Source organism: Panthera pardus, unplaced genomic scaffold (assembly GCF_024362965.1).
Source record: "Panthera pardus isolate Hobbes unplaced genomic scaffold, ASM2436296v1 HiC_scaffold_2, whole genome shotgun sequence".
In the NCBI taxonomy this organism is placed as follows: domain Eukaryota; kingdom Metazoa; phylum Chordata; class Mammalia; order Carnivora; family Felidae; genus Panthera; species Panthera pardus.
The window spans coordinates 126,947,248-126,966,194 of NW_026526765.1; the positions used below are offsets into that span (position 1 = coordinate 126,947,248).

General features: G+C 51.0%; 1 long non-coding RNA gene across 1 annotated transcript in view; it reads right to left on the reverse strand.

Annotated features, from left to right (window-relative positions):
* LOC109250837 (uncharacterized) overlaps positions 1 to 9,910 on the reverse strand; it is a 102,842-nt gene extending 92,932 nt beyond the window's left edge. Inside the window, exon 1 of the long non-coding RNA XR_002073213.2 lies at positions 9,711 to 9,910. This is a non-coding gene — a long non-coding RNA (uncharacterized LOC109250837). The remainder of the gene's footprint in view (positions 1 to 9,710) is intronic.
* Between the last annotated feature and the right edge of the window lie 9,037 nt (positions 9,911 to 18,947).

Genomic DNA, 18,947 nt, shown 5'->3' on the forward strand with positions numbered 1-18,947 from the left:
TTGACAGAGAAAGGGTGGGGGGGGCACAAGCAGGGGAGGGGCGAAGAGAGAGAGGGAGACACAGAATCTGAAGCAGGCTCCGGTGTCTGAGCTATCAGCACAGAGCCCAACACGGGGCTCGAACTCACAAACCATGAGATCATGACCTGAGCCAAAGTCGGACACTTAACCGACTAAGCCACCCAGGAGCCCCTGCTCCCTCCTTTTCTAAGAGCCCCTCTTCAAGATAAAAAAGCTCCCTCCTTCTTGCCTCACAGGCACCTGACCAACAGTAACAGGAAGTAAAAGCAACTTGTGGGCACATGGCCTCATGTGAACTCACCGTGAATCAGCCGCAAAGAGCTCACCTCCAACTTCCAACCCATTTGCAAAGCCGAGAAAAACCTCTAGAAGATGTACGCCCACCAGCCCAGCCCAGATGCTGCCAGCTGGCCAGCTCACAGGAGCTCTGCCCTCTGCGGCAAAGGCAATGTCACACTCACCACTTGGCCCCTGCTGGGTCTAGCCAAGGTACTGACAAAGTTGAGAGGCACTAATGTGAGCCTTCTCAGGAGGTCAAGACCCATGGCTGGACAATGCCCACTTGGCTTTCTACTTGGGGTAGGTCAAGGCAGCACCTCCACTTTCCTGTGAAGGGCTCAGCAGACCCCCAGAGGCTGATTATTAGATGCTATTCTAATAATTAAAATTAGAATAGTTTTAATTAGAATAATTGGAAGTGATTATTCATCACTTACTAGTTGTGGCCTTGACTAAGTTACTAACACCCCTAAGTCTCAGTGTCCTGCTCTAGAGAGTGGGGACAATAATACTACCTCTGCCTAAGTAGTTATAAGCAAACAAGTGCTTGTAAGCAATGTCAGGCACACAGGAAGCACTTAATACGTGTTAGCTATTATCATTTATCACTCCCGTTTTGCAAAGGAAGAAAGTGAGCTTTAAAAGGGAACCTAGGTAGACCCCATTTGGAATTTTTGTTCTGAGGCCCTACAGGATCAAATTTCTAAAGGAAATCCTGTAACTGAGCATAAATCTGAAACCTCCAGAAGAGACGAGAGCACCATATTCTCCTTCGCCCCAAGCAAGGACAGCAGAACGGGGGGTCACCAACAGTGACTGTTCAGAGCCCAGTGCTGTGTACACTTGTTGCTGTAAAGGTTCAGCAGAGCCCTGCCCAAGTCCATGTGTAAAGTGTAAATTACAGAATCTCAGATTTACAAGGGACTTTAAGGACCATCCAGGTCTGCTCTATAGCTGGGCACAGATACCCTCATAACCTAAGCCAGGATAGCGCTTGAACACCTCCAGTGATGGGGAACTCAGTACCTGTAGAGGCCACATAGTCCACTGCAGATGCACCTGAGGGAAGGGGAAGGGGAAATAAACAAAGGGGCCAGTGGAGCCTGGGTGATGAAGGCCGATTCGGCCAACTTCTCAGATGATCCTGAGGTAGGTCCAGCCTCCCACCTCCCAGCCACTGCCCCCTGCCTGAGAAGTCCCGTCCTCCAGGGAACTGAGAGCACCTCTGGGAAGCCGGGCTGGGGTGGGAAGACAGAGAAACAAGCCAAGCCACAAACCAACTGGTTCCATACCACTAGGCAATAGTAAAGAAAATAGGATGGCCCCAGGCTGGGCCCAGCAGCAGCAGCACCAGCAACAGCGGCCAGGGAAATCAAAATGCCCCGGATAATGAGCCGAATTCTTGCTGAGACACCAACTAATGAAAGGAGCACAGGAAGCCCCATATCAAGGGCCCAAACTGTTTATACAAGTGTTAAAAATACATCTCAAAAGAAAACAGGGAAGCCCGAGGAAAACCCTCTGCCGCCCTTGGAAAATGATTTCTGAAAAGCACGTTAATTTGTTTTCCGAAAGGTGTTTGAAGTCTCTCAGTGCACCCCTTGGGCAACTTTAATTCCTCCTCATAATCCCTATTAAACCTGATGCTCACTAGCAGAGCTCGCTTAGGGGATTATGATTTTTATCCTTAATTATACAGATACATATTTGGGTCCATGTGTGTTCCCAGGTTTCTATGTAAATTAAAAAGGCACTGTCAGCCACACTCCTTCAAAATGCCCCAAATAGCCTGGGCTTCATTACAGCACTAAGAAGGTTTAAAATCAAGTTTAAAGGGTCAGAAGAGTATAATTTTTTTAAATTAATTTTCAAAGCCTTGTAACCTTACAGAGACTCAGAGATGAATGGGTTCATGGGGAAGGGTGAAAAGCCAAGCGTGAACAGCTGAGCCTTGGGGGAGCAGGCGTGGGGGTGGGGTGCACCTTGGCCTCAGCATGGCAGAGGGGACAGGACCCCCCAGGCAACCAGCTCCACAGCTCCAGCGGGGGTTCAGCAGGGGACATGGGAATGCAGAGGGATAATTACCACCACCACCATTGTCACCAGCAGCAAGCTCTTCTTCTTGAACACCTACTATGTGCCAGCTGTTGGATTAAACTCTTTGCACATTTCGGCTCATTAAATTCAATGGCCCCCTAAGGAGGACACCGTGACTATCTCCAGTTTTCAGATGAAGAAACTGAGGCATGGGAAGGTCAAGTGACTTCCCTAAGGTCCCACTGAAGAAATAGTAGGGAAAAAAATAACATATTAATCATTATGATGATGCTATTGGTTGAGTGCTGATAATGTGCCAGGCACCGTTTATGTGTGTCAGCTCAATTAACCAGCATCAAACACCAGGGAGGTAAGTCCTATTAACCTGACCTTACAGATGAGGAAACTGAGGTCAGAGAGGCTTCTAAAAAGCTGCCAAAGGTTGTAAAACTAGCAAGGACCTCTAATTTGAACCCAGGGGAGTGAGACTCTGGAACCCAAACCCTCAATCTCTTCTCTCTCCACAAACCAAAGGCCTGCTCCCTAGCTGCAGAGGACTTCACAACAATGGCACCCAAGACATGACAAGGCAGCATCCCTCCCAGGGGTGATGAAAGTACATCTCTCCCAGGTCTCTGGAGGCCTAGTGACCAGAGGTGTATCTGGGTCCTGGATCTTGAGGGCCCCAGCAGCCCAATCGGGGGAAAAAGCACTGTGGACTAAGGTAATCCCGGAGGCTCCCTGGAGGAAGGAGATAAGAGGCTGGAGGAGAATGGGCTGAAACATGGAAGGCCATAAAAGGGGGTAAAGCAAGATGCCCCAGGGGAAAGGACAAGTATTCTCGGAGGCATTTTGCTGGAGACATCAGGAGGCAGATGGGGAATCAAAAGGTTGAGGAGAGAGGTCTGGTCTGGGCACAGACATCTGGAGGTCAGAGAACCATAGGGATTCTTCCACCGACTCCACACTCTCTGCCTTCCCTACAGTGACTGGGCCTGAAGAAAGTACACTTGCTCTTATTCACCACCCACTCCTGCTTTTGCACACCAAGTCCCACCTCCCAAACCCTGGCAGGGATGTGGTTCCTATCAGTGTCCCCTCTCCCCTAAGGACCACCCGCTTCTCCCATCCGCATCACCATACAGCATACAAATTTGCTGGAATGTCTCCTGTGTCTCGAAAATGCTGCCTTGACTCATACATCCCCTTCAAACTGCCACCCCATTTTTCTGCTTCATATTTTGGCAAAACGACTCAAGAGCTGTGTGGCCTATCCATGGGGACATGCCTGGCACATCGTCATCCATGGCACCCTGTCTTCTCTGCCCTGCCCTGGCAGGATTCATCACTGCGTCCCCACCTGACATCGGCCATTCCCCCAAGTCCTTCTTTCCTCCTGACTTCCAGAATGCCACACGCCCCTGCCTGTACCTTCCCAGGCACCCCTGCTGGCCGGTTCCCCCCATACCCCCTTTTCTCCTCTCCTGTGCCGACCACCTCCTCCCGGTTTCTGACTGTAAATGCCACCACCAAGCCAGCGACAGTGGGTATCGATTCCCAGCCCGACCCTCCTTGTGGCTCCACGCTCACAACAGCCACCTTGACAGTGGCACTTATATGAGTGATAGGGCTCTCGAACTTACCAAGTCCCAAGCCACACCCCCAACTGCCTCTCACCTGAGCCTGCTCTTCCTCCTCTCCCCATCTCAGGAATGGCTGTGGGGCTGAGGGAAGGAGCGAAATTGGGAGTAATCCTCGGCTTGGACAACGCCTCGATGGAGTGCCAACCCATCGGAAAATCCTAGTACCTCTACCTCCAAAATATACCCTGATGCCCCACTTCTCTGCCCACACAGCGCCCTGCTAGCCTACAGCACCATCCTTTTGTGCCTGCACTCCTGTACTAGCCTAACTGATCTCCTGTCTTCACTTTAGCTCCCTGAAATCCACGGTCCGTTCTGTGGTCAGAGGGATCTTTTTAGAACACAAATCCAATCACACCACCACTATCACCACCGGAGCTTCCCATTTTACTTGGAATCGTATCCAAACTCCCAGACATTACCCTGTATAGCCCCATAAGGTCTACACTCTCCCTCGCCTGTACCCTCATTTACCGCTCTCTTCTTGATTCCTAAGTCCAACTGCATTGTCCATGCTACATCTTCAACACACCAGGATTATTCCAACCCTTTGCACTTGTGGGTTCATCTGCCTGTAATGCTTTTCCCTGATTTTCTCACAGCTGACCCCTTGTTATACAGATCTCCACTCAACTGTCCCCTCCTCGGGGACACTGTCCCTAACCACCCAGTTTAAAAGAGTTCACCATCACATCACCCAATTTTAATGTTCTACAGTGTATTTGTCACAACTGACAACTTTCGTATTTATTTATATATGTGTGTGCTGTGTCCCTCACCAGAATATGAGCCCTGGGAGCCAGGGACTTCATCTGTCATGCTTACTGCAGTATCTCCAGCATTTAGCACAGTGCCTGGTGCAGACCTGATGCTCAGTCACCATGATGTGAAGGATCGCCTCTTCCCATCTCCTCATCTCTCCGCCCACCACCCATCCAACCTCCCCCAAGACCCTGGCCTTTCCCATGAGGCCCAGCGTCCATATGGTGGCGATCAATGTCCTTATTATGTCAGAGTTAATGGGTGACAGAGAAGGGGAGAAAGAATCACAGCCCGGGCCAACGTTCTACCTCTCCCCTGCCCGAGCTGCTCTGGGCCACACCTGCCCTGGGCCTGGGGACTACCCGCCAAGCCGGCAGCCTTATGCTCAGAAGCACCAGCTCTGGAGTCACACAGGCAGGGCCCATATGTTACAGCCAAGGGCCTTTCACCTCTCCCAAGACAGTAAGATCAATTGCACGTGGGGGGCAGAGGTGAACACCACAGAGGCTTTTTAGGGAGCTGAAAGTACTCTATACAATATGATAACGGAGGATACGTGTTATCATAGGTTTGTCCAAACCCAGAGAATGGACAACACCAAGAGCGAACCCTAATGCCAACTGTGGACTTTGGGTGATCATCATGGGTCAGTGAACGTTCATCAGTTGTCACAAAGGTCCCACCCTGATCAGGGAGGTGGATAATAGGGGAGACTATGCCTCTGGGGGGTGTGGGTGGTATGGGGGAGCTCTCTGGATCTTCCGCTCAAATCTGATGTGAACATAAAACTGCTCAGAAAACTAAAGTCTGTTACAACAAAACCAAACAATGAAAGAGCACCACGCCTGGCCCCCAGGGCTGCCTTCTGATTCGCATCTGGCAAAATGTGCCTATGCCTCCTTATGCCTTCAGTCTACCAAGTAGCCAGACCCAACCTTGATGCTGTGAACTCACTACGCCATGGTGAGAACACTAAGCTACGCGTAATGCCTCCCCAGCACGAGCTGTAATTACAGCCACACTGACAAACCTCTGGTCCACTCAGCCCCTCACTCCAGACAGAGTGAGGGGTTGAGCCCCACAGCCTAGTTACTTGACAGGGTACACCTGGGCCACAGCGGAACGTCCAGCTCAGAACAGTCCCCAAGGCCAGCACTGGGCCTTGGATTTGCATCAAGATATCTTGGCCTGGATGCCCTTTCCATCAACTGCTGCGATCAATGCCAGCCCAACCCACCCCCACGGTGCTTCCAGGCTGCAAAATCGCTGGCTCACGCCACCTTGTGAGTGGCCCGGTGGAGAAAGAAGAATGGGAACTACAGACCTCTCTTTACAGACGGGGCCACTAAGACCCAAAGACAGGCAGGACTTGCCCAAAGCCACACAGAGAGTTAGGTACAAGAAACCAGGAAATCCAAAGGCCTGGCTCCTACTTCCACATTCTTGGAACCCCAACGTCCCGAATGGGTTAAAAACAACAACAACAACAACAACAACAACAACAACAACAACAGTAAGGATGAACTTATCATCATCTCACTACTCCTTATAAATCTCTACTAGTACCAACACGACTGAAAACACCTCACGCTTGTCTGGGCCTTCATGAAATGCCATCTTTATCATTATTTTCAACTCTAATTTATTATCTGGGCTCCCCCGTGAGCCTATCAGGTTGGTATCGACTTCACATTGTACAGAGTTTGAGCTGAGGCCCAGCAAGGCACGTGGCCCACTCACGGTCACGTGGAGCAGGGGCCAGGTCTCTTGACTCCCAGCCCAGGGCGCCATGCTCTCTGTCCACCAGCCCCCAGACCTAAATGAAATTCCCACCTCACGTTTCTTACCAATTACCTGTCGTCAGAGGGGCGGCTCTGTCCCCTCCAGAAGTCCTTCTTGCTGATTTCAGCCCACTGTCCTTGAGGTAACAGAGTATATGCCTTTTGACCATGGGGGCTCTGAGAGTTCCCAGGAATGTAGCAAATATACCTGCCATCACACCAACCTTCGATCGTGCCCAGATCACAGGCAATGATGCCTCCTAAGGGGTGAGGGGGGACACTGACCACAAAATCAAGTCCTGAGAAGGAGCCAGATGGCACAAGCAAGGGGCCAACGGACAAAAGGTACAGACCCAGCCCAACATTCTGGACAGGCCGGGATTCACCTGAGCATTATCTGTCTATCTGTCATCTGCCTACAGCAGCCAACATCTCAACCTGCTCGTTTCCACAGACGGCAGCGGGCCCAGAGCCTTCACTAAGCCCAAGCTTCACCCCAGGCCTTTAAGCCCAAGCACCACAGGCTTATAATCCCCATTTCCAGGCTTTTCTGTGGTCACAGGTCAAAGGCAAACACTTGGGAAACCTTCTCCTGTCTTTGGGAAGCAAGACAAGCCCAAGCCATGAGTGAAGTGTGTAGACGATGGTCCAGGAAGCTGACCCTGGCCCAACAGCACTGGGCAGAGGCACTGGGGGAACTCAAGAGACAAGGGGCTCGTTCTCAGGAGAGGACTTGAGCTGACCCTGGAGCAAGGGGACAAAGCAGGGAGATAAGAGTCTACAGATGTTCGGAAGGTGCAAACACCCAGGAAAGGCAGAATGACCTTGCCAAGCAGCCAAGTATTTTAAGACTTCAGGTAAAACTGTGACCATAATTCACTTACTGTCTATACATGAAAGTCTTGCCAAGGATGGAGGAGTTGTCTACACACTGGATCTACCACGGCAGCAAAGAGTAGACATGGGGGTGTCTGTCTGCCCACAAGGAGACTCACATGGGCAGTCTCCCTATCGGCCTAGGTGCTGGGCTCCTAGGAAGTGGGAGAAGAACTATCCAGAACACCTCCCAACAGGAGGGGGTTCTCACCACAACAGAACCTACCAGCAGAGAAGCCAGCACAGCAAGGCTCCCAGAATCCTGAGCTGCTCACACAGATGGAAGAAGGGAAGCCCAGAGAGGGTCAGGGATCTGCCCCAGTCACACAGCACACGACCAGTGTAGGACCCTCCTCCATCAGCAAGGCCTTTACACTTCTCAGTTTTCCCTGGGGCCCCTCCCAGGTTGCTCAGCTTATTAGGGAACAGCTAACAAGTGGCCCTTCAGTGTCTGTGACCTGAGCCCTTTGCTTCACCAAGAGAGATTTCCGGGGAAAGGTTCCTCACTCCCCTAAATAAGGTCTCTCCAGGGCTGGCAGCACCGAGCAGGGCGCACGCCCAGAGAAAGGATAGGAAAATGGGTATAAAATTACATAATAATGTCTGATTCACACAAAAAGGAAAGGAAAGTTCTCTCAACCGTGGATATCCACTGGGAAAAGTCAAGGCAAGATGACCAAAGGTTTGATGGGTCTTTTAAAACTTTGTTTGGTCGAAATGTTTGCTCTTATTTTAAAAACTTCTTTGTCGCAGATAAAATTGTTCTCTAATTTGGTCATACATTTGGATTTCATTATTTTCAGAATGTATTCCAGACATCTAAAATTAAACAGATGTCATCAACCCCGTTTAGGCCTAAAAGACTTGTAACCAAACAGTGACTTCAACTCCGATGCAATACCGATTTGGAACACTGTGTTTTAGTCATTAAAAGTTTTAAAACTCTGCTCCATTTTTCTCATTTCCTATAATGAGATCTCTTCCCCCTCCTTGAAATACGCCAATTCTTCAAGGGTCAGTGGAAAGTCAAACCGGAGAGCAAAGCAAATTTAAATATGAAAAATGAAAGAGCGAAGTATGAAATCCTTTATCCACTGAAACCCTCACCGAGAAAGGCACCTCGGCTTCATTGCAGACGGGGGGGAGATGGGAAGGGAGAGATACAGAAACAGTGCAAGCGCAGGAAGGGGATTTGGCTTCTAAAGCCTGAATTGTTTTATCGTTCCTTTTCTGACAGGGATTAGATTAGCGAGAATCCTCCAAGCCTGCTCAAGGCGTCCTGGGGACAGTTAAGAAAAGACAATTCTTTCTCTCCTCCGATCCTCATCTCTGAGTTCGCCCCCAAATGAATTTGTTAAATAACCAGGTCAGAGCCAAGCGCCTGTTTGAGATGCCCAGATTCGCAAGCAGGGGCACGTGGCCCCTGGGACATGCCTGCGGAGTGGGGGAGGGGAATCTAGATCTGGAGTATGGAAGTCGCATACTGGGGTCTGACCGTCTTCATTACATCAATTTCTTAAGGAAAGTGGAAAGAATAAAATAGAGAAAGGGACGAGAAGGGACAGACTCCAGAGAGGACCTGTGCCTCTCCCGTGGGACCTCCCACCCTTGGTCTGAACGGGGAGGCAGACCCCCCAGCAACCACTCTACAGAGCTAGGAAGCCCAAACCAAATGCCGCACTGCCTACTTGGCTCCTCACTCCAGATCTCAGCTCAGGCCCCACCTGGCAGACCCTTCCTTCCTGAGCCACCCAACAATGAAGAAAGCGAGGTGAGGAGCGTCCAGAAACACTCAAACTTCTGGATGCACACAGAGAGGCAGCACATTCTCCCCATCCTCCTCCCTGCCCCCCAAATAACTCTGCGTGGAGCACTTCTGAGCAGAAAGACTTCTCCAAAGATGGGAAATCAGCTTGCTTCTAAAGGCTGACACATCCTAGGACACACAGCCCCAAATCCTTGTTCCAGAGAAAGCTCTGGAAAGGCCCAGGAAGGGCCATGGCCATGGCCACGGATCTGTTTTGGCAAGAACTGGCAGCATCCTTGTCGGGGTCTACTGTGCTCACCCCAGGAGGGGAAGCAGGTAGACAAAAGGACACAAACACAATGACCTTTATCAGAGGACAAAGTCAAGGGCCCCGGGGTGGGGGTGGGGGTGGGGGGGGGACGGGCAGGAAAGAAAGCTGATGCCTTTGGAACACACGAATGGCCCACTCTGGCCTGGGGTTAGACCTGCTCAGTATGTTCCTAACATGAGAATCCACCCAAACAATCTTTTAAAAGCCAGCTGTCAGTTCATAGATGCCCTTACCTCCCAAGTCTTAGGCAAGTCAGCTTCCCCGGACCTTGCTTCTCTTGTCCGTACCTCCCAGATGATTTGTGAGCATTTACTCTCCATGACTGGCAAACAGCTTCAGCCCTGAACCAAACCTGGGTAGCTTAGTCCTGGCAGGTTATCCGATTGTTCTTCTGAGAAGGACTGCATTCTTGGGAGTTCATTAGGGATGTCTGCCTTTGCTGGGGAAGGAAAGAGAGAGAGAGAATTTAATTCTCCTCCGTGCCAACCCAGAATCAACCCATCTTGTTTCACAGATGGGCAAACTAAGGCCCAGGGAAGTAAGGGGAACCTATGCACGAAGGTTACACATTAGAACAGAAGATATAGGTGCAGCTCAGTGGCTCGGTCGATTGAGCGTCTGACTCCTGGTTTTGGCTCAGGTCATGATCTCGCAGCACGTGGGTTTGAGCCCTGTGTCAGGCTCTGCGCTGACAGCTATGGAGCCTGCTTGGGATTCTCTGTCTTCCTCTTTCTCTCTGCCCCTCCCCCACTACCTCCCAGTCTCTCTCAAAAAAAAAACAAAAAAAACAAAAAACCCGAGAAGATCAAGCATTTGAAAATCATACTAGAAGATTAGAATTTGCTAACTGGTATATTTCAACCCTCAGGCTTTCCTGGATTTGAACACTACCTTTGAGTGAGCCCCACACACCTGTAAGAGATGTATCGGGCAGGAGACTGAGTTCAGAAGATGAAGTCACGATTCAGCTTACACAGAGAGCCAGTGACAAAACTGGGATGAAAACCCAGGCCAACCTTCCCAGGAGACCACCTGGACCATCGAGGTGGTATCTTCCCCCATCCATGCTGACCCCCTAGGGCTGCACAGGGGCTGAGAGAGAGAGGGTCTGTTGGCGGTGGGAGAGGATGCACAGAATTAGCTCTTCAACCCAATGGAAAGTTTGGAAACAGTGACAATTTATTTATGGGAAATACCAAATGCCCTTTGGCTCACTTCTGAGACTGAGAGGCAGAACCAGGTGAGTAAGAAGACCTCATCATCACCAGGGCCCCTTGACCTCACTCCCTCAAGGATTTTCTGGCCAGCTGATGCCACTCATTTCTCTAAAAGATGGCCGACAAAGTTCTTTCAGTACATACACTAACCTGAAGTCAGAGGAGGGACAAATTAGCTGGTCATCATTTGCTTTACCAAAGGATTGGTTTTTTTCTTTACCACAGGGTTCCTATAAAAAAACAAGAGCCCTTCCACAAGCAATTGCGTATAATCCCATTTGCAAAGACCATCCATGGACGGCACACCAGCCACGCAAAAGCACAAAGCTACTGTAGGTCAGGGTTTGACAACTGCTCTACATAAGGCATCGGGTGAATGGCTCATGTCTGGTCTCAACACTGAACCCCCTGCCCCAAAGGTGACCCAGGTGGTGAGAAAGGAGCACGACCAGAGAAAGGATGCCAGGGGAATTAGGCATGGGCTCTAAGACAATCCCCAAAGGGGAGGCTGGGAAAGTCCTCGTCCTTGTCAAAACTGAGACATAAATACTCATCCACAGGCGTGCCTACTGCATGCCCAACTTCACGCTAGACACCGGGTCAAACGCCCAACAAAACCAACAGGACTCCTCTGTCCTAGAGCTTACAGTGTGCGGGGCTGTTGAGACAGCTGTCAATCAAACGGACACGCTCATGAATGCCTCTTTGCAAACTCAGCTAGGGACGCCACAGGAAAGGAATTCTGGCCTAGGAGAGCTTTGGCTGGTAGTGGCAGTGGTGGGGTTTTTGGTAATCTATTTTTGAGAGAGGTAGGGGAGGGGCAGAGAGAAAGACAGAGAGAGAGAATTCCAAGCAGGCTCCACGCTATCCACGCACGCGGGACTCGAACCCATGAACTGCGAGATCACGACCTGAGCTGAAATCAAGTTTCGGAGGATTAACCAGGGGGGAGTACAGAGGCTCCTAGGAGAGATTTTTGTAACAACACAGGAGCTAGTCTGAGGGTCAGGGGAGATTTTGCCAGAAGTAACCACTGAGTTGACATCTAAGGGGACAATTTACCTGGTAGACTCAGGTAGAGCAGAAAGGAGTCCAGGAAAAGGTGAGAGCGTGTGTCAGGACCCTGGAGTAGGAGAAAAAGTAGTATGTTTGAGGAAATGGGAGAAGGTGGCCAAAGCGCCTGGGAAGCAGAGGGCAAGGGGCATCATGACCACAGATAAGGGATCGTAGGTCACACAAAAGAGTTGGTCTTTATACAAAGGACAATGAGCTGCCACTGGAAGGCTAAAGCAGGCAAGTACAAGAGTCAGTCTGTGTTTGGCAGAGCTGGCTCTGGGCCCTGCATGGAGAACGGTCCAACAGTGGGGGGGGGGGGGGGGGGGGCAAGATAAAAGTGGGTGGATGGCTAGGATGTTGCTGCAGCTGGGGAGGGGACAAAGGCAACTGGACTAGGGGGCAGCTGTGAAGATGGGCAGAAGTGGACAGAGTCAAGGGCTGTAGGACATCAAAGTAACAAGACTTCGGGCTGGATCACCCCAGGGGCGGGAGACGGGGTGTGCCAGAGGGTGCCTCCCAGGGGCCCGGTTGTGTGAACAGATGGACAGAGATGCGTGCCCTGAGCTCGGGAGCCCTGGAGGAGGTGCAAGGCGGTGTGCTGGAGGAGCAGGGTCAGAGTATATCTCCAGTTCCTCTGAAATGGCCACATGGAGACCTGGAGCACGCCACTGAGGATATAAGTCCCAAGGGCAGATATGAGCACGTACAGCGATGTCGTCCCTTCCAACAGCCGTTAAAGGACGAATCCGGGGATGTTACCCCTCGCTCCTCAGCCCCTCTCACTTCCTCCTCCTGGATCTCCTTACGAAGTGATTTCATAGGGAGATTGCAACATAGAGCCGCTTGCTGCGCAAGTCAGATGTCTTGCCTGAGCAGAATCTCAGTCTTTTCCCCCTAAAGAAAGAGCGAAAGAAAATAAGCTTCATATCTGGTGAGGGGGATTAAGTGTAGACACACAGGAGGACTTCCTGGCTCTGAGGGGTTGACGATGGAATGCATTAGTAAGCAGGAGTCTGGGCACTCCTTCCCCTGAGGTCTGTGAGATTGGGGGTAGACTGCTGTCCCGTGGGGATGCCTGGAAGGCAGGCGCACCAAGAAGCAGGGACCGGACCTGATCAACAGCCGCCGCTCGCCGGGCCCAGGTGACTAAGCCCCAGTCACAGGAACCCTACACACCCGGGAACAATTGCTCCATTCACCAAGTCCTCCCCTTGTGCTGGTGCAGCGTCAGAGGCTTTGCCCACATTCCTTCCTGGGATTTGAATCTCTGACAGACACCAAAGCCCACTTCTCTTCTCCCTCATCTTCTATCCTATCCCCACTCTTTTTTTTTCTCCTCAAGTACGGCTGACATACAATACTGTATGGGTTTCAGTGTACGACAGAGTGATTCAACATTTATATACTTAATTCAGGGCTCACCACATAAGTACAGTTATCATCTGTCACTACACTAAATTTATACAATGTTACTGACTGTATTCTTTATGCTGTACTTTACCATTGCCACGATTTATTTATCTTATAACTAGAAGTCTGTACGTCTTGATCCCCTTCATCTACTTTTCCTATTGCTCCCCCTACCCCTCTCTCTTGCCTTTGATCCTGAGAACAGGTGGTATTACAGGGCTCTTGGAAACAGGCCTCTTGACCTTGGTGATGTGGACCCCAAGCAGGGTAGACACTATGTGTAACAGCATTTCGGGACGACTATAATGTAAATATATAAACATAATAAGTGTTGTAACAAATATATTAGATAACTGTACCCACAGAAGGAAAATTTGCTGCTCACTACCAGAAAAAAAAAAAATGGGAGAAAAACATTGTAAGAAACAGAGCCCTTTACAGACAAAAGATAAAGCATTGTACCTATTTTCAAGTGCACATATTTTAATGTTTGCCAAAGTGCCTTTCAGAAACACTGTAGCCATTTGGCCCCGGCTGCCCCCAGTGACCCCTGGCTACCCCCAGCATTATGGGAGGGTTGATAACTGCCTCCCATCCTCCCAAGAAATCTATACTTCTTCATAAGAACATACCTATGTTCTTGATCTATCATATAATGTAAATAATGTAATTTCCCTGTCATTTGTCTTTATTATATTCGAGGTTCCTTTCTAAAAATTAACTTCTAGTAACCTAGTTTACAGAGTCACTTAAATCCATAATTTAAAGCAAAAATCAAAGGATCCGTCACCTGCAAAGGCACCCCTTTGCAGGACTTTACACTCTGTTCTCCATGGTTGACAACGTTTACCTTGCCTGATGAGCGGCAGGAGAGAAAACCTCCGAAGGAAAGGTCTGCCCTGGACTCTGGGGCTCCCCAGAGCGGGGGCTGGTGAGCGTGAGCCCTTCCAGAGCGCCCAGACTTCGCGTGGCCTCTGCCCCAGCCAACACCTGCTACCCTGCCTCCAGGGCCCTAGAGCCTGCTGGACCTTTGCTTCCGGAGGCCCAAGCCTCAGGGGAAGCGTGGCACCCAGACAAGAGAGCCACGGAGGAACCCAACACCCCCTTGACAGGCAGCTCCACCCTTATTCCAGGCCTTTCCCTGACCCAGTTCCCCATCACACAGATACGCACACACATGAGCCCACCTTAGGTCTCCAAAAAAGCAACTGGTCACAAGGAGCCCATGCCACCCAAAGTCTGCACACAGGCCATACAGCGCAGAGCAGGGAAACTGAGCCATCCGGAGTTTGAAGCCAATGGCATGCCTTCAAATCACACTTTTTTGCCCTTTACTCTCTAGTGTGGGAAAAGGGCACCAGGAAAAAGCTGAAATGCATGTAGCCATGTACCCCACTAGTCGCAGAGGGGCCGGCTTAGGGATGGCCCTGCACTGTACCCTGTCCTTCCCTCTGTGTCACCCTGAGACTGTCGGTGGCTGCTGCAGGGTGACAAGACTGTCTAAAACAGCAGCAGGGACTGGCTTTGCTACAGCAGCTGCCCACGCATGGACTTCAGAGCTTACAGTCAGACACAGTCCATCCATGGGCTGTGAGCAAGGGGCCCCCAGAAAGCGGCTTGCCCAGGCCAGGGCTGGGACACTGGTCACCAGGCTTCGCCATGAACCAAGCATGTGTTCCTTCCTGGAGACAGGGCCTCTGAAGCCCCTTTCTGACTCTGCAGCATTTTCTCTCCCCCTCCCCAGGTTGCCCAGCTCTGCAAACAAAGGCATGTTTGGGGGAAGAATGGTGCTCATAGTTAATAACCCTCAAATCTGGCTCCACATGTGGCTATTGTTAGGTAGATTTAAACAGCAATTACTGAGGTACCTCCTTCCTCCTCAGCAACAATCTAGGCCCTTAATCCAGCTAAGACCCAGAGAGTTTAGGATTGAGCTCACTGAGATGAAGGTACCAGCTTAGTCAGGGCCTGCTCCAGGCTGAGGGAGCTGGATGTGAGAGCACGACTCCCCAGAACCTACTCCTTCTTGCCAGCAAAAAAATAAGGGTGTGGGGTGGGGTGGAGTGGGGCAGGCAAAGAACGGACTACCTCAAGTCCCCGTGATAACTCAGCTTCCAGAGAATTCACAGGGAGACCTAGCACAAACGTTTGGACTGAGAATCGAGAAAGAAAGCCAACATGCTCCTAGGAAGCCCCAAGAGCAGGCTGAGACTGGGGGAGGAGACCGGCCCCTCCTGGAACCCTGCAGCCCTAGCCCCTTATCTCAGCAGGAGACAATCCTAATAAAGCCTCAAGTTTGTAGTCAAGCTGCCTATGGTCTGGCCAGAGGAGAAGGTAAGCTTCCATAGGGAACCATTGCTGCAGACATAGGACTGGAGCATAGGAAGAAGCCTAAAGCTACACCTCAAGCAGGCCGTTTGCATTTCCACCCTCTGACCCTTTGCTCCTGCTTGTTCCCCTGCCAGGCCTGCCCTGCCTTCTCTCCACTGTCCAGCTCCCTCCCTATAAGGCCCAGCATTAAGGTGCCCATTGCTTCCCTGGAGCTCAGCCCTCCGTGACAGCACCCATGCTATTTATACAGGCTTGGGGGACTCACAGCATGGACAATTTGTCCTCAAGGGCACCGGGAGAGGCAGAGAAAGAGGAAAGGCTGCTAGGCTGGGCTAGCTTGCATCAAACAAATTTCCACATTAAAAAGGAAGCCCTTTCACACAGCCCCATGGTCAGAGGAGGGAGGGAGCTCCCAGACCTCTCTGAGCCCCGCCTGGGAGCCCCCTTGCTGTAGGGACTATAGAATACCGAGTGGAGGCTACACAAATGAGTCTGCGGCCCCTCCTGGCCATGGAGGCCAACAACACTGTGACGGGTCAGCCCCCGTCCTGCTCCCGAGCCTCCCAAGTCTGGATTTTCTCATCCAACTTTTCTGTTTTTACCACAAAACAGTAACAAAAACCATTTAGTGTCAATTGTCATCTTGTATAAAGATCCAGTTTGGGTCTCAAGAGGTACAGGGACCAGAGGCAGCATTTACTGAGAATTTCAGCCCTGCCCGGCAGTGACCACATCAGGGCTCACAACTATCCTTACACAGAATCTATTAACAACGGCTTTGCACAGCACAGCCCTGGATTCAAATTGCACCTTCAGCACCTCGTGTCTGTGTGACCCGGGGCAAGTTACTTCCTGCTGCGATCCTTAATTTCCTGAACAGCCAAGTGACAATTACAAGAATGGCAGGTTGAAGGGGTTGCCATGATGACTGAATTAAATAAGCTCCATGCAGTCATTCTCGAAGGGGGGACCTGGGGCCAAGATCATTAAGGATCACCTGGGAACATGTTAGAAATGCAGATTCTCAGGCCCCACCTTAGACCTACTGAATGGGAACCTCTGAGGTGGGGCTTGTGCACACGCCCTCCAAGTGGCTGTGAGGCCCACTCAAATTTGGAATCACTGGCATACGCAGGGAAGTTGTTCAACAGCAAGCACCTGACGAGCAAGGAGTCATCACCGCTCCAGGAATGACTGTCCGACTCTCTCCCTTCTCCCCTGATGGACCCAAGGCTCGGGGAAGTGAAGCCATTTCTCCAAAGTCAAACAGCTAGAAGCCGGGCCACATGGCTCTGGAGGCCACATCCTCCTCACTACACCGTTATGTCTCCCACTGAAAGCCACATCCCAAAGCTACCTAAGCACTGACAATGTTCTCCACAGCGCCACCCAGAGGTAGCATGGTAAAAGCTAGAAACACCTCCCACAAACCTGCAAGGAAAGCAAAGAAACTAAGGAAAGAAATGATCCCTCCAAAACTACGAGGGTGCAGAGCCTCTCAGGACAGACATAACTTCCTTCCTCAGGAATAAAGGTCACAGGATGCACAACCCCAGGGTTCTCCAGGACACAGCTGCTGGACGCTCTCAGGAATAGTCAGCCATCTTCGCAGCACCAAAGGTAGATCCGTGAGCTGTGCGGATAAAGGCATCGATTTCTTTGAGTACTTTTCAAACAAGAAACCGAAAAGAGAATTCTCAGCTAGTCAAGAAACTGTGACTTTGTCGCCAGGGCTCAATTTCTCCACCTACACGGAGGAGAAGTGACAAGCACCCAGTGCACTACAGCTTTAAGAAGTGCTGTTTGTCAGGGCACCTGGGTGGCTCAGTCGGTTAGGCGGCTGACTTCAGTTCGTGGGTTCGATCCCCGTGTCGGGCTCCGTGCTGACAGCTCAGAGCCTGGAGCCTGCTTCAGATTCTATGTCTCTCTCTCTCTGTGTCCGTCCCCTGTTTGCACACTCTTTCTCTCTCTAAAAAATAAATAATAAACATTTTCTAAAAATTAAAAAAAAAAAAACAAGAAGTGCTGTTTGCCCTACCACATCTGCAGGTAGGGCTGAGGCCTCTGTGCCTTAATGCAGACCGCCCTCTCCTCCCAAGGGCAGTGTCCCCAGGGCTCACACTCCACAAGGTCTGGGTGGCACTTAGCCACCCTGGCAGCAAGAACCCAAACAAACCCCAAGCTCAGGCTGGCAGGGAGAAGGGGGATTGGTGGAAAGGAGTGGTGCCTTCTGGGAAGGCTTTTCACAGAGAATTCACGGAAGCCACAGCCCCTACTGCTGCTCTCACCATGTCACCCAAAGTACAGATCCCCGTGGGTTCCTCTTTGCTTCCAAGAGATATGTCCTAAGTTTAATCTGCCTCAGCACTCGGCACCAGGCCTGGCAAGCACGAGGCTCCCAGTAAACGCTTAGAATGAATATACCAGATGTTCAGAAAGCAACACTGTCGGTGCACCGCACACCCGACTCCCGTGAAACCTCCTTGCCTTATCTGAACCTGTGCAACTCCTCTCCACACCAGCCTGCCACAGGGCCTGCCACCCCGTATGAATATTCTTAGCTTGCTTTCACTCACTACACTGCCAGCCACGCTGATGGTTTTCAGGCAACAAGGGAACCAAGCTCTGCTCCACCCCAGGACCTTTGCATATGCCAGTCTCTCTTTCCCCTATTCTTCACTTGACGGATTCTTTCTCAGTCTTTAGGCCTCAGCACATTCACCTCCTCAGAAAAGCCACTCTATGTAGACTTTCTTCTGTTGCTGCCTCTCCCCTTTGTTTCTTCAGCAGCACTCTCTCCAACTTGCCATTCTTTCCATCTCTTCTGTTTTGTCCGACTGCTCTCCCCCTTCCAGTGAAATGTCAGTTCCAGTGACTCGGGACCATGTCTGTCCTGCTTACCCCTGTATTCCCAGGGCCTGGCATGCTGCAGATACAAACTAAATCTTTTCAGAATGGGTGGGTGAATGAATGAATGAGTTCACAGAGGAAAAAAACAAAAAAAGAAAAGCAGTAACAGTAATCCAAAATGTCTGAGGAGAGTGACAGACTTCCCTGTTGGGGGGGGGGGCGGGGGGGGGAGAGGAGGGGTACAAGCAGGACAGGACACTGCCTCCCTCCGAGAGCCTGGCTGGGGGCAGACCAGACTGCCATGGTGGCTTTGCACCGGCAGCAGGCAAAGAATGGCACTGGAGAATCAGCCAGACTGAGGGTGACTTTCTGCCTTACTTGTCACCAGCTACTCCCAAATCAAGGCGTCACAAACAGCTGGTGGGCCATGACCACCATGCACAGGCTGGGGGCTGCACCCTAAGGAAGGAGACCTTTCCCTTCCCAGCCAACCTGTACCGTCTCAAAGTCTGCTATGCGGCAAGGAGAGCGGCAGGGGATGGGGGAGGGCATCCGTTAAGAGAGAAGAAGTCACTGGCACTATGCGAGCTCCACCAAACAGGCTCC